Here is a 14,925-nt window from a genome sequence, read left to right as displayed (position 1 = left end):
TAATAAAAGTATTGCATTTTAGAATCCGCCTAACGCTTGTTTTTGAAGTTGATGTTATACAAGCATTGTTAGACGGAGTTTTACTTTTAAAAGTTATCAGGACTTATTTGTGAGCAGCTTGGGTTGCCCATTTGAGCTTGGAGCTGAACAGCTGGAACTGTGTTTTGGAATTATCTTTTTAACTTTGCTTTGATAAGCAAGGTGTGCCTATCGTTGGTGGTTTAAGCTGAACAGCGTGGAACACTGCACTCTGACATTAACAACAGAATACAGGGCGGGCTTTTTACTTCAATTATGATATATAAGCGTCATGATTCCATGCTATGATGTTCTGAAGAAGACAGATTTACTTCTGTAGAAAGCGCTCAACCTATTTTATGTCAATAAATTAAGTGTTTCCAGCACAGTATCCTGTATTCCTGGCGTTCATTCACCTTTGGTGTGTTTGCAATTTTGTTGTTTCGCTGGGATTATCATCTTTATCATATAGGTTACTGAGAGGCAACGGGCCATGCCTACAGGACAGTCTCTGACCCTGACCTGATAGAAATGTTGCACATCCGTAAATCAAATGGCACAAGAGTCATTCACTCTAGGGATCTCAGCCTTGCCAGTGACAATAACAGAACATGTTGGAGAGACAGGTATGTTTCCCAGAGATTGCCCCTGCTCTGGAGTAAACTTCCAGTTCATTTGAAGCAGAGCTCTTCTATGATCCTATTCAAGTGCAACCTGGATAAATGGGTGGGTGACCACAAATTTACCCCAGGGGTGGCACCCATGTCCCTTATGGACAGGGGTAGTCAGTGCTAATCTGTAAAGTACGTCTATTTAATCAAAGACAATTGGAGGAACCTGGGATTAACATGGCTAGACTTATAAAGACTCTAGGGCTACTAGCCTAGTAACCTCCTATGAACCTATACTTATTCAGGGTTAACCCAAAGATGTAATGGGATCCTATCTCGCCTACATTCATGACAGATGGGACAGATGGGTTCGGAGCCGATCCATCGGCTCCGACTCGGCAACTTATACACTAGCACGAAGTCTCTCATTGGCTGGGCTACTCCCTATCCCAGGATGCACTACACCTGCTTCCCCAGATCTCGTTTGCCGCTTTACAAGCTGGACGTGGTCTCGACTTGGCTGGAGCTAAGTGTTTACTTTTACCTTTATTGGTCCTTGACCTTGGGGTTTTTGTCATTTATTAAACAACAGCTGTTTTAACAGCTTCTTTTATACTATTTGTGAAGTTTGAGTGCTTGAGTGTTGTCTAGTACTTGTTCCTTTTTGTCTGTCGGGCAAGGCCCGTTTTAGTTAGAGGGCCCTTGCCCTATCCTTGTGTTCTTTTTATTCAAAAGGCCTTTTAATTTAATTCCTTTGTGGTTATTTGTCTTTCGGGCCAAGCCCGTTTAAATTAGAGGGCTTTGGGCCGTTGTTCTGTTTGTCATTTACTTGTGAGGTAAAATTCTTTTGAGTGCTTGCGCCAGTGAGTCTCGCGCTTTTCAGTTGGCGCTGTTTTTCTTTATAGTGTTAAATTTTGTGGTGAACTCTATTGTTCTTGAACCTGTACTATGTCTAAAGAACAAAAGTCAGGGTTTAAAAAATGCACTCGGTGCAGTTATAAAATGTCCATAACAGACAGCCATTCTATTTGTGTTTATTGTTTGGGGCCAAAACATCTACAAGAGACTTGTAGCGTATGCCATGCTTTTTCTGCTAGGGTTCTTCAAGAACGTAAGAACAAGCTTATTTTGAAAGGGCTTATTAAACCCTCCTTTGAGGAAGCTTTGAATCCTCCTGTTGCTTCTAAAAAGAAAAGATCGTCGGCTCCGACAAGTCCTTCGGAGCCGACTTCTAAAAAGAAAAAGTTGACCTCTTCTTCCTCGGCTCCACTGACTTCGGGGCCGAGTGTCGTGCCTCGATACCTCCTACTTGGCTCCATTGTCTTCGGAGCCGCAAGTTGGAGTATCGAAGGTGAATCACCTCCATCGGCTCCAATGGCGGAGCCGGTGGAAGTGTGCAGCTCAGACTCTTCCCCTCGGCTCCGAAGAAAAAGGCTTCTTCGGCCGATAGTGATCCATGAGTTGGTGGAGTCGGCGCCGACAGTATTGGAGCCGTTTGAGCCGGTCCCCTTCTCCCTCGGGCCGAGAGGAAAGTCTTCTCGAGTGTCTACCTCCTCTAAATCCTCGAGACTATCGGATTCGGACCTGGATAGGGTTTTACAGAGGCTCTTCCAATCTCCAGTATTTGCTAAAATGGTCTCGGCTCCAGCACAGTTTGCTTGAGCCGATCCCCCTACACTTTTGATTCCTCCTCCAACCTCTTCTGAGTTGTTGGAGCCGGTGGTGGTGGAGCAATGTGGAGCCATACGGTCGGAGCAGAGACCCCTATCAGGCCTTCGGCTCCGACCATGCTTCCTACCCTGTCCTCCGGTTCAGGGTTTGGTACTGCGACCTCTACAGCCGGGCCGAGGGAATACCTTGGGATTAGGTGCCTCGGTACCTAGTCTTCCTCTCGGAGCATCGGCTGCTGGAATTCCCAGTGCCATCGTGGCCTCTAGACCAGTGACTTCCTTGGATTCTGGAGGTCCGGCCTTTGAGGCCATGAGGAGCGCTGGCCATGCCCTTGCCGGTTCAACTAGACTCTACCTCACCGTCCCTAGACTTGGAGACTGGTGCCTCTGTTGCGTTGCAGCCCCGGCAGCGGGGCCCCAGGGCCTGAGGATACCCCAATCGGGGTTCCCTTCTTCCGGGTGGTCCATCCGAAACTGCTTGGACGAACCCCACGGAAGAAATTGTGTAAGAGGAAGCACGTAGACTCCCAAGATGAGTCTATTACATCGGATACTGACCTCGATGACGCTGAGGGGTCCCCCAAGTCATCTTCGGATGATATCTCCTTCTCAGATATCTTGGAGATTCTGAGACAGAGAGGTGACTGGCAAGCCAAAACCCCTTCAACTGAGGAGTCAGTCTTCCTCAAGGCCTTTGGGGCCCAGCCCTCCGCCTCCTGGGTGTCTCTGCCCTTCGATGAACTCCTTGATTTGATTTCTCGAAGGGTGTGGGAACACCCTGATTCTGTGGAACCGGTGCCTGCGAGACCCAATAAATTCTTGTCAGCTCCCCCACAAAAAGAATTTCTCACAAAGGGTGTACCGGTAGATGCTTTGGTGGTGGCTTCTGCCACACAGCAGGACGTGGCAGAGGCTTCGACGTCTATTCATCCTCCTAATAAGGATTCTAGGAGTATGGATAGGTACGGGAAGCGTACCCTGTCCTCAGCGGCTTTTTCCTTACGGTCGCTGAATTATTTATGTCATTTTACAAGGCTCCAAAGGGATCTTCTCAAAGAGCTAAATGACTCCCTTGTTGGTAATCTACCTGAAGCGCTGGCCTCTACTGTTGGCGCACAGATGACTACTCTTTGTTCTATTGTTAACTCGTCCATGAGGCTCATCTCGTATGTGGCCGAGGGGGCGAGTAGAGCAGCGGGAACAGGCGTTGCTCTTAGGAGACAAGCCTGGTTACGCTTGTGTTCGTTTACGGAGGCCTTCAAGTCTTCCTTCACGACGGCCTTTGATGGGTCATCTTTATTTGGACCCAAGGTGAAGGACACACTAACGCGGTGCGAGCAGGAGGGCAAGACTTTGACTGCCGTTGGGGCCCGTTATTCTGCTCCTTCCAGGCCTTATCCCAAGGCTGGGAGAGGAGGGAAAATGTGGTTTAAAAATCCCAAAAGTCTTTCTCTACTCCACCCAGTGATTCCCCTCCAGAGGCAGGGGATTTTGGAAGACGCCGCCCAGAGGTGGCAGAGGCCCCGTAACTCTGGAGACCGCGATTCCTTTCGTGGTTCTTCATACAACCAGCGTTCCTGAGTGGTTGCCCGACTGTGCAGCTCGAGCCAGTCGGGGTCGCTGGCGCATCCACAAGCTTGGGAATCCATAACAAGCGATCAGTGGGTGCTTAGCATTATTACCGGAGGATATATCATCCCTTTCAACAAACCCCCCCTTTCTTTAAGGGAAATCCCGGACGTGCCACCCAGTCAGCGGGATCAGGCAGCATTAGAAATTTCAAAGCTGCTAGAAAAAAGAGCCATCCAGCCTGTCCCCACCGACCAGATCGGATCAGGAACTTACTCAAAATTATTTTTGGTACCAAAAGACAGGGGACTTCAGGCCCATTTTGGACCTCAGTTCATTGAATCGTTTAGAAGAAGTCCAAATTCCGAATGGTCACTCTTCAATCTATTCTTCCTTTGCTGGAAAAAAATGCATGGATGTGCTCCATAGATCTCCAGGACGCTTACTATCACATTCCCATAGCTCAAGAGTCCAGGAGACATTTACGCTTCCCTCGGAGCCAGTCATTTTCAATTCGAGCACTGCCCTTTGGTCTCACCACAGCCCCCAGGGTGTTCACCAAATGTCTGGCAGTGGTAACTGCTCACCTGAGAAGTCTGGGATTCCAGGTGTTTCCTTATCTAGACGACTGGCTCCTTACAGCCACCTCCGAGCATCTACTTCTCCAAGCGCTCAGAGCCACGTTCAACTTGGGCCGTTTCTTGGGGATCACATTCAATTTGCAAAAATCTGTACTGCAGCCTTCTCAGCGTATTACTTTCATAGGCGCATACTTAGACACAAGAAGAATGCGCGCCTTCTTACCGGCAGCAAGAATTCAGATCTTACAAGATCAGGTCAAATCCTGCCTTCATTTACAAAGAGCCCCGGCCCATCGGATCCTACAACTGTTGGGCTCGATGGCGTCGACTATACTCCTAGTTCCCTTGGCCAGACTTCACATGCGAATTCTACAATGGCTACTGTCGGTTCAATGGTCTTATCAGGAACTGCCCTTGAACCACTTAATCATAATCACGGAGAGTTGCCGTCGAGATCTGCGTTGGTGGCTTCCACACTCAAATCTCGACCAAGGGCGATCCTTTATTCCTCAACGTCCCGTTGCCACTGTGACCACGGACGCCTCCCAGGTAGGGTGGGGGGGGTCATTACCTGGACAGGTCGGTCCAAGGCACATGGCAGATCCAGGAAACACATTTGCATATCAATGTCCTGGAGATGAGAGCGGTACTATTGGTACTCCAAGCTCTCCATCACGCTCTCCCACAGGGCCCAATTGCGATCCTATCCGACAACATGTCGGTAGTATGGTACATAAACAAGCAAGGGGGTACCAGGTCTTACCCACTATGCAGAGAAGCCATGAGACTTTGGCACTGGGCAGTAGCTACCAACCGCTTTCTAATGGCAACGCACATACCGGGGAAGTCCAATGTGATTGCGGACAGATTAAGCAGGACCATTCTCTTGCCCCACGAGTGGTCCCTCAATCAGAGTATAGCTGCGAAAATCTTCGACAGATGGGGTCTTCCTTGCTGCGACCTGTTTGCCAGCCCCCACAATGCGAAATGCAGAGAGTTCTTCACACTGTTCCCATCCAAGGGACAGATTCCCAGGGACGCTCTGACTCACGTTTGGCCCCCCGGTCTTCTCTACGCCTTCCCTCCGTTCCCCCTCCTACCGAGGGTGATACAGAAGGCCATTTACCTGGAGAGCGAGATGATTCTGATTGCCCCGCACTGGCCTCGTCAAGTTTGGTTCCCTTTCCTACAGAGGCATGCGATAGAAGGTCCATGGTTTCTGGATCCGGTGCCAGACCTGTTGACTCATCAGTCAGGACGGCTTCATCCGTCTCTCAGGTCCCTGAAGTTGGCAGCATGGTTACTCCACTTCCATCCTTAGTCCGAGATAATGCTCTCTCGCGGGATGTGGTCCACATTCTGTCTTCTTCCCATAAACCTTCCACCATCAAACTTTATTCCAGTAAATGGAAAAGGTTTGCCTTCTGGGCTCAAGAACGAGGTTTAGATCCTCTCACTGCTCCAGTATCGGAGGTTCTGAATTTTCTGGCTTCCCTTTTTCAGGCGGGCTCTTCAGTTTCTACCATTAAGGTTCAATTAGCAGCGATCTCTAATTTTCATGCTTCCTTTGAACCTTCATTGATGTCTCACAAACTTTGTAAGGCTTTCCTTAAAGGGGCTTGGCTCCTTAGGCCTCCTTTATCTCAGCCTGTTCCCCCTTGGGATTTGAATATGGTACTTGCTGCCCTAACTGCCCGTCCTTTTGAACCAGCTGCTACTTGTGATTTAAAGTTTCTGTCTTGGAAAACGGCCTTTTTAGTAGCCATAACATCTGCTAGGCGAGTTTCAGAACTTCAAGCTCTTTGTTCTGATCCTCCCTATTTGATTTTTCACAAGCATAGAGTTTCATTGAAATTAAACCCGCATTTATACCAAAGGTGGCCTCCTCTTTCTGTATGCAACAAACTATAGAACTCCCTGTCTTTTTCCCAGAATTCTCTAATAACGCAGAATATACTTTGCATCAATTGACGACATAGACAACTACGTTTTATTTGAATAGAACCGCTCAAACGCGAAATCAAATCAGTTGTTTGTTTCTTTTGCAGCGAACAAATTGGGTCAACCGTAACAAAAGCCTCCATATCTAAATGGATTAAAGATTGTATCATTTTTATTTATTCACAAGCTCATAAAGACCTTCCCTTTCCAGTCAAGGCTCATTCTACCAGGGCAATGGCTACTTCCGTAGCTTTTCACTCCAAGTTATCAATAGATGATATCTGTGCTGCGGCAACCTGGACTTCTCCGCACACTTTTATTTCTCATTACAAATTGGATGTGGTTTCTCGAGGCAGAGCTTCCTTTGGTTCCACAGTTCTCAGGAGTGTGTTCCAATGAGCCACCCGGGATGTAGGTGCTAGGACGCTGTCCCATCTGTCATGAATGTAGGCGAGATAGGATCCCATTACATCTTTTAGTTATGTACTTACCATAACTTCGGATGTATGGGATCCATCTACTACATTCATAAGTACCCACCCTCCTTCCCCCTTCCATTTGGATTTAGAGGAGCTGTAGTCACTTTTTTCTTGGTGTTCTTTCTTGAAGAACTTTAGTTGGTTATAGTGACTAATAGTGTTTGCTGTGTTTACATGGGTGTATGAAAGCGAACAAACAAGATCTGGGGAAGCAGGTGTAGTGCATCCTGGGATAGGGAGTAGCCCAGCCAATGAGAGACTTCGTGCTAGTGTACAAGTTGCCGAGTCGGAGCCGATGGATCGGCTCCGAACCCATCTGTCCCATCTGTCATGAATGTAGGCGAGATGGATCCCATACATCCGAAGTTATGGTAAGTACATAACTAAAAGTTTTGTCTGGTTACAGGGAAAAAATGACACAACCCATCAATATGCCTTATACTGACAATAGTCTGTACACTTTTTTTTTTTTTTTTACATTTTCTTTTGTGCTAAAATTTATTTATTTATTTATTTATTTTGCTAGGCAGGTGAATGGGACTGGTCATAGATCCTTTAGAGTCAAAACCTCCACATCCCTAAGCAGAACAACGTACATTTTTAAATAACATTGTAAATGTGGCATAATTCATTAAAAATGTTAATGCTGTTAGATATGGCACACTGGTAGATTGACATAATTGTAAAATGATGCATTAAGAAGAAAACACAGTGACTGACTCAAATTTGAATTGTTGTTACAGCTCTTACTTTGTCTTTTGCTTAAAATGGTATTTCTACTATTTTACTTTATTTTGCAGTTATTTGGAGTTTCTTGTATTGTTTTGGAATTCATGTCATTAGATCAAATGTCCTGGATGTCAAGTGTCTTAACACTAACTTCCAAAATGTCAAATCATAGAAACAAAAAAAGGCAACAAAAGCATTTTTTTGCAACAGCAGCAGGGGTAAGCCCCTTGCACCCCTGCTAATTATGCATACTAACTCCACAACTCCATGATTGCACTACAGCAGGGATAGGGTCAGTTCCCCAATCTCCACCGTACTGAGATCACACACTCCAGGTTTCTTGTTTCTCCCTAAATGTCATTTCCAATTTTAGGTTTACGTTTCTGTGTTATCAGTCTCAATGTTTACATCTGTCAAGATGTCATGTTACCTGTCCTTTTGCCTTTAGGCAGGATCACAAGTGTAAAATGTTTCAACTGCGACTATTACTCCATAGTGCACGTATACACTTACAGTTATTTGTTTCGTAAATGCAGACTTAACTTTTTAAATGATTTAAGTGTTTTCCTCAGGTTTGTTAGATGAAATTAGTTGTTTTTAATAGAAGAGAATACCTTTTCAGCTCCACCACCTCCACCTTCCAGTACAGAGACTGGGCAGTGTTTCCGAGAATTCATCATGCCGACAAATTACTTCAGATGTTATAGTGTTGACACATGCTGATAAAGACTGACAGACTTGCACACTGCTCACATGGGGTAAAGAACACTGAGACCTTTCTGGCACACATCTAACCCTGTCAGAGGCAAGTCAGGTCTCGTGTGCTTAAGATTTTTGGCATGGCTTGGAGGGATACACTAGACAATCTCGAAGTACTGAAATGTCGAATTTCACTATTTCGAGACTGAATAGTCGAAAGTGCAGTTACGCGAAAATGCACTATGTCAAATGCGGAAATGTCGAATTCGCTATCGTGGTGTCACATTCGTGATGTGCGGTTTATGGATTTATCTGGAGTTTCAGGTAAGTGGTGTTTGTGTAAGGGTATTGGGTAGGGATTTTATTGTGTGTGCAGTGTTTTTTTTGTGTTTTGTGTATTTAGTGTGACCTCGGAGTTAGAATATATAAGTAGGCGGGGTGTGGGGGGGTGCTTATAGGTAGGGTAGGTGTGTTTGTGTGTTATGTTGTGCTTGTGTGTGTGGTTTTGTTTGTTTTAGTGTAGTTAGGTAGGTGTGTGTGTGTGTGTTTATGTGCTGTTTTTTTTGTGTGTGTGTGTGTATGGTCGCAATTGTGCTATTTGCGGTTTTGGGTGTTCGGGTATGTGGGTATTCGACTATTCAGTCTCGAAATACTGAAATTCGACATTTCAATATTTTGAGATTGTCTAGTGAATCCGCATGGAGACAGATGTAAGACCATACACACACATACCTGTGTTTTCCACATTACTTCAAGAAGTAAGATAGGTTTCTAATAGAGCTTTTAGACCCCTTCACTTGCTACTTTTTTACCTACTTTGAAACGTGACACATGCAGATTAAATCTTTTGAAGTTATTGGTACTCCATGCAGCAGTGAGGTATGCCTTGGAAGTACCAGCGCAGTGATAGAGATGATGGGCAAGGCACCATGATAAGGAAACAACATATCAAGAAGTAGACAGGTGCTGAGATGAGTGTAGAATATGTGTAAGTTGTAACCACTATGGCGGTACTGCGACATACATCTCAACCTCTTAAGGCAAGAAATGTGGACAAAGACAAAAATAAAGGGGCAGAGGAGGCCCCAAAATAGGGATAGATTTTAAAAAAATTGCTCTTGTAAACATAAAATGTTTCTAGAATAACAGGATTTGGATTGGCAACAAAAGATATTTAAAGCAGAATGTTATTATTAATGACTTCTTTCCTCAATTATTTGCTAGAAAACCACACGTTTCAGCAGTAACAGACCAAAAATATGTTGCAAAAATCTGGGCATTTGAGAGGTATGTACTGAGGTTTTGAACCTAACTCTTAAGCAGTTTTGTTTCATGAATGACATTCTGTTATTTTCATTGTATTAGTTGTATATCAGGTTGAATTTTCTAAGACTAAATTTATTACAAATAAAGTGATGAGAGGTTTTAGTGGTCCTGCAACTTTTGTATAATTTGCATTTTTTCTTCCTGTAGTAAAACATTTAATTGGCCAAGTTAGTCTTATAATGTTTGTGGCCAATATTCAGGACAAACCTAAAGTGGCAGTTATAAAGAAATAGAAAATGTTAGCAAGACACAGGGGAAATTCCCTTGCTTTTCATAAATGCTGTGGGATCATTTACATTGACTTAGGCTGCCACCATTTCAGGCAGATGGGATCTTGGCTTAGTGACTGATCTGAAGGACAGCACCTTTATAATACAGCACTGTCAGTACCGGGATGTGAACAAAAGCACCTACTATGAGTATAGAACCCACAGCTTAATGAACCTCTAGGTGTTGCAAGTGAGTGCGTTGCCTCCTGAGCCCACTAAAACTGCCAAATGACAGTATTTTAAATGATAGCTAAGCAAGAAAATTACCCCTATACTTGTGTGTATTGTTGACTGTGGTGGTGGTGCTGCGGTAGCGTTGTCGCCTCCCAGTAAGTTGTCCTGTTCGATTCTCAGCTAAAGCGTCTTCTCTGCGGAGACATGTGTGAATGGGCGTACCTTCGTTGAAGGTTGTGTGTCAGAGCTGGAAACTCGGCACGTAAAAATCTATTGCCAATCATTAGCGGACCGGAGTTCCACTGTGGCGACCCCTAACCGGGAAAAGCCGAAAGACACACACACACACACACACACACACACACACACACACACACACACACTAAGATTTAGACTGCGGTGGTGGTGCTGCGGTAGCGTTGTCGCCTCACAGTAAGACGTTGTCCTGTTTGATAATAATTTAAACCTGTGAGAATAGGCCACTAAAAGCAATTCTCAAGTTTCTGTTTGTACAGTAATGTATCTAAGTCACCACTCCTTTTAACAAGGACATGAAGTAAAAATAACTTCTTAAAGGAAGATCATTGAACAGAATGACTAAATAGTGCATTGTGTTGGAATTTTCTGTTGATCACATAGATGCATGTTCATAAACTCTCTGGTTTAATCAGAACCAGATCATGGTCAGTTGGGACCCTAGGCAGATGAATGGTCCAGGTCCCCCCAGCCATTCTGTTGTCCAATTACCTGTCCATCTCCCTCAGTTACCATAAAAAACTGCTAAAAACTGTCAGTGTGTGCATACTGTTTTCTCTCTACTTTTGAATTGAAGGCAGAAATATGGCTTTAGTTTAAATATCCTTTGTTGACTTCCCACTAAGTTAGTACTGGCTTTTCCTGGGAAACCTTTGGTGGTGTTTATACTACCAGAGGAAATTTGGCCAAGGTATTAAAAAATTTCCCCCTACTCATTTTGATAGTTCAGGTGGATGCAAAAGATTTCACAGTGCCAATCATTCACAGACAGATGGGGCCTCAGTTTAACATCTTATGTAAAGGGCAAAATGCTCAGGTGTGCAACCCCCCCCCCCCCAAAAAAAAAAAAAAAACTGCACTGCAGTATCAGCAATCCAGCAACACGGTGTGGGAGTAGACACCAAAAGAAAGTATGCTCCCTGTTGTGCTACAGATACTGCTTTGAAATTTTATAGTACAAACACCTGATGGCCATTTACGAAACAAAACAGACAACACAAGGAACAATTCACTTCTCTTCCTTTGAAACTAGCATTCCTTGACAACACACCAACTCACATTCCATGAAAATGCACCCCTGTAATTTTGAAGATTTTTTTCCATTATGTAGTGAAACAAATGAACCAATAAAAGACAGTTATCCATTTCAAGTCCATAGTCTAGTAGATGGTGTAGAGGATTAAGGCTCCTGTTTCCTGTAATCAAGGTACAGGGTTTGAGTCTGAGCAAGCTAATTACTTAACTTGCTGTCCCTAATTAACTAACCTGCCATTTCTTAGTAGAGCATTACACACACACACACACACACACACACACACACACACACACACACACACACACACCAGTTTCACTCTGAGTACCTGGTCGTCCCATTTGGTAGTTCAAGTTCAACACACAGCAAAAGGGGAAGCAGTTCAGTCCCTGGAGTCTGGCAGCAGCAGAAGTCCAAAGCAACAGTTTTCTTCAGTGTCCCATTTCCAGTGTACATTTATCTCATGAGATGCTCCGGAAGACAGTTTAGTTCCACGCACACACCCACCTAACTACATGAGAGACACACGGTCATCTATGCCTCCTTCAAAAGGGTGCACAAACATAAAACCTGGTTGTCCCAAAAGGGAAAACAGTTTATTTCCTGTTTGTCCAGCAGCCGTTTCAAGTGTGCGTTCGGCAGTTCAACGCACAAACAAAAGGGAAAGCAGTTCAATTCCTGTGCGTTCAGTAGTAATTGTAAAACAGAAATGAAATTCCCAAATCAGCAGTTCTTCAACATTGTGGTTCCAGTATGCATTTAAGTCTTGTTTGTTGCTTCAGTTCCAACGTGTACTGCTGTGCATACACATAGAGAATACTTCCTGAAAGAAACAATGCATGGATGATGCAAAAAAATTAATTTTTTTTTGTTTGTAATTGTTTATTTCAAAATTAAATGTTGTGGCAGCTCCCAGTGGGCCCCCACCAAGCCAGCGGGCCCTAGGCAACTGCATAGGATGCCTTGTGCTGGATCTTGCTCTACGTTTAATCTCCTTATGGTCTGTCAGTATAAAAGGAATTGCATGGTTCAGAAGGAGGAACATAAACAGCATGAATAAAATTAAGGTTATAATATATATAAAAAAAAACTTCCATAGACTTTCCCAGTGGTAACATCTATAAAGTAAGAACTTTTAGTAGTGAATCTACACATCACAGAAACTATATGCATATGCACATTTTTTCTTATTTGTTGAAACCCCTGTAATGTTAACAGTGACATTTTCTGACATGTTTTAAAAGTGTATACACTTTTCGTTGTAATGTCCCAAAACCAGCTACCTTGAACACCATATTCCAAGGACCTTCCAATTTCCGATAATAATGGATTTGATAGTTTCATTACTACACTACAAGTGAATGGCATCCTTAAATATCCATATACTCAGGGTAATGGAAGTTGGACACTATTTCTGATATCATACTGGTGATGAGTTTGTACTTGCCAAGTACTTGTCATTTCTTCCTAGCTTAACCTGTGTGTGTACCATATTGTTAACACTTTTTTATAACCCCTCTATTTGAACATTTCTGTCATATCAGACAGTTTTTACACACAGTCATTATCTAGTGTGGTCTGACTTTTGGCCATATTGTTTTTCAACAGTGTGGTTCATAGGTCCATAGGTTGGTACTAGCACACCTCTCAACCTTTTAGCACAATAAATCTGAACAAAGCCTGCCAAAATGGGAGGACAAAGGCCCAAAAATAGGTACATATTTTAAATATTGCTCTAATAAACTTAGTTGCTAAAGTAACATGGTGTGTTTTAACATTTTCTGAAGGACATGAAGTCTGAAACTCTAATGTCTCTCATTATTTAGTGACTTCAATCCTCAGATCATTCCAGTGATTTGCCAAAAAACTGCAAATTTTGAGGAACAGGCCAAAAATATAAGCCAAAAATCTGGACATTCTGCGAAAATCTGTACAGTTGAGAGGTATATTGGCCCTAGGGCCTATACAAGCCTAGCCATAACAATTCCCTGGCTATTTCTTTCCACACTATTTACTTCCCTGGACCCCTGTCTAGCAGGGCAACTGACGTGATCCCCAGGGTGAATTTCCTTTCTCCCATCCAATCGTCAAGGTTCCTTTTGAAGAGGGCCAAAGAGGTGCTCTGCTTGACATGTATAGGCAGTCTATTCCAGAGTCTGGGGAGTCTCTGGGTCAAGAATCTATCCTTCCAGCATGTTTTGTTTATTGTGATGACAAGGTTTAGATCCCTGGAGCGTGTGGCTCTGAGGGATTGGGATTTCTTTAAGTGTAGCATGTCCAACAGCTCTGGGTTTGACATGGCCTTGTATGTTAAGCAGAGATCGCCTCTGAGTAGACGATATGCGACAGAGTATAGCTGGGGTGTATGCCATGGTAGTGTAAGCAGCTGTTACTCCACAAATCTTTCTTGTCAGTTTTAGTGTAGAGCCTTCTGGTGATTATGTCCTTAAACACCTGAATGTCCAACTAATTCACCGTTTCCTCAGAAACATTGACTTGAGAATACTCAAAATTCTATGGAGTAGTTTATAAAACAGAAATTCATAAAATAATCCCATTATCTTTCCAGACGAAAAGAGGACATCAATAAAACAGTAACATTTTAAATAATCTGAACTCTTGTATACTGAGTGTGCCTTCCATATTGCTATGGCCATATTTACAAAACTGTGAGCCCTTGCAAACCCCAGAGCAATACCACTTATTGGTTGTTATATAACATTCTAGAATTTATGAGAAATATCTATGCAGAAGTGGTAACGTGCACCACTATAGTGCCGATCCCACATGACTAATGAACAATTTAGTCAAAAGAGAGGTCATACAGGTATCCAGATATAGCATATTGAATTAAGAATTTATCACCGAATTGTCTGATCCAATAGATATGTTTATGCAGAGTAGTTTTAAAAGTGAGGTATTAGCTCAATACAGATAGAAGTTAAGCTAGGAAGAATTGACAGGTGGAAACTCGTTACCATGACATCAGCAGGAGTCTGATTTCCCTTTTCTTGTAGTACACATATACTTAAGGATGGGCCACACATGTATAGCGTGGATACTGTCTGTATTAAGTCCATTGTTTTAAAAGCTAGGAGAATGAAGTAATATATTTTTTCAGTCTCTCATCTGTTTACATATGTATTTCTTTCTTTTCTTTATTTCTTTATTTTGGGCAATTAATTGTTCTACATTCACTTTGTTCATCCTGACCAGAAATTTGATTATATTTCATTATCATGTGATTCTTTTCTGTTCTGTTTATAAATAAGCTGTTTTTCTGTTATTTGTCTGATGAAGGCCTAACATATTGTGACAACATTACTTATCTCGTTGTGGTTAAAATGTGTATTTTAAAGTACTGTTGTAAACTTGTAAATTTGAAAACCTGTTCTGTGACAAACATGAAATAAAATATGTGAATATTTCTCTTTCTGTCTATTGAGTCAGATATTAAGACTAAAAAGATTCTGAGATTTGTGGCAGTATGCATTGTCGCCACAATACATATTTTCACTCGTATGCACGTAATCCACAAATGTTATATTTATATAGTAAAGGTTAATGACAT

At 43.1% G+C, this 14,925-nt stretch overlaps 1 protein-coding gene across 2 annotated transcripts in view; it reads left to right on the top strand.

Moving 5' to 3' along the window:
* LOC122809737 (cytochrome c oxidase assembly factor 1 homolog) overlaps positions 1 to 14,925 on the top strand; it is a 651,317-nt gene that overhangs the window by 456,209 nt on the left and 180,183 nt on the right. The gene's annotated exons all lie outside the window — the stretch shown is intronic.

This window comes from Protopterus annectens, chromosome 8.part0 (assembly GCF_019279795.1).
Source record: "Protopterus annectens isolate FY-2018-M chromosome 8.part0, PAN1.0, whole genome shotgun sequence".
Lineage (NCBI taxonomy): Eukaryota > Metazoa > Chordata > Ceratodontiformes > Protopteridae > Protopterus > Protopterus annectens.
The sequence above is the reverse complement of the archived record's forward strand: the minus strand, read 5'-3'. Positions and strand labels throughout refer to the sequence as shown.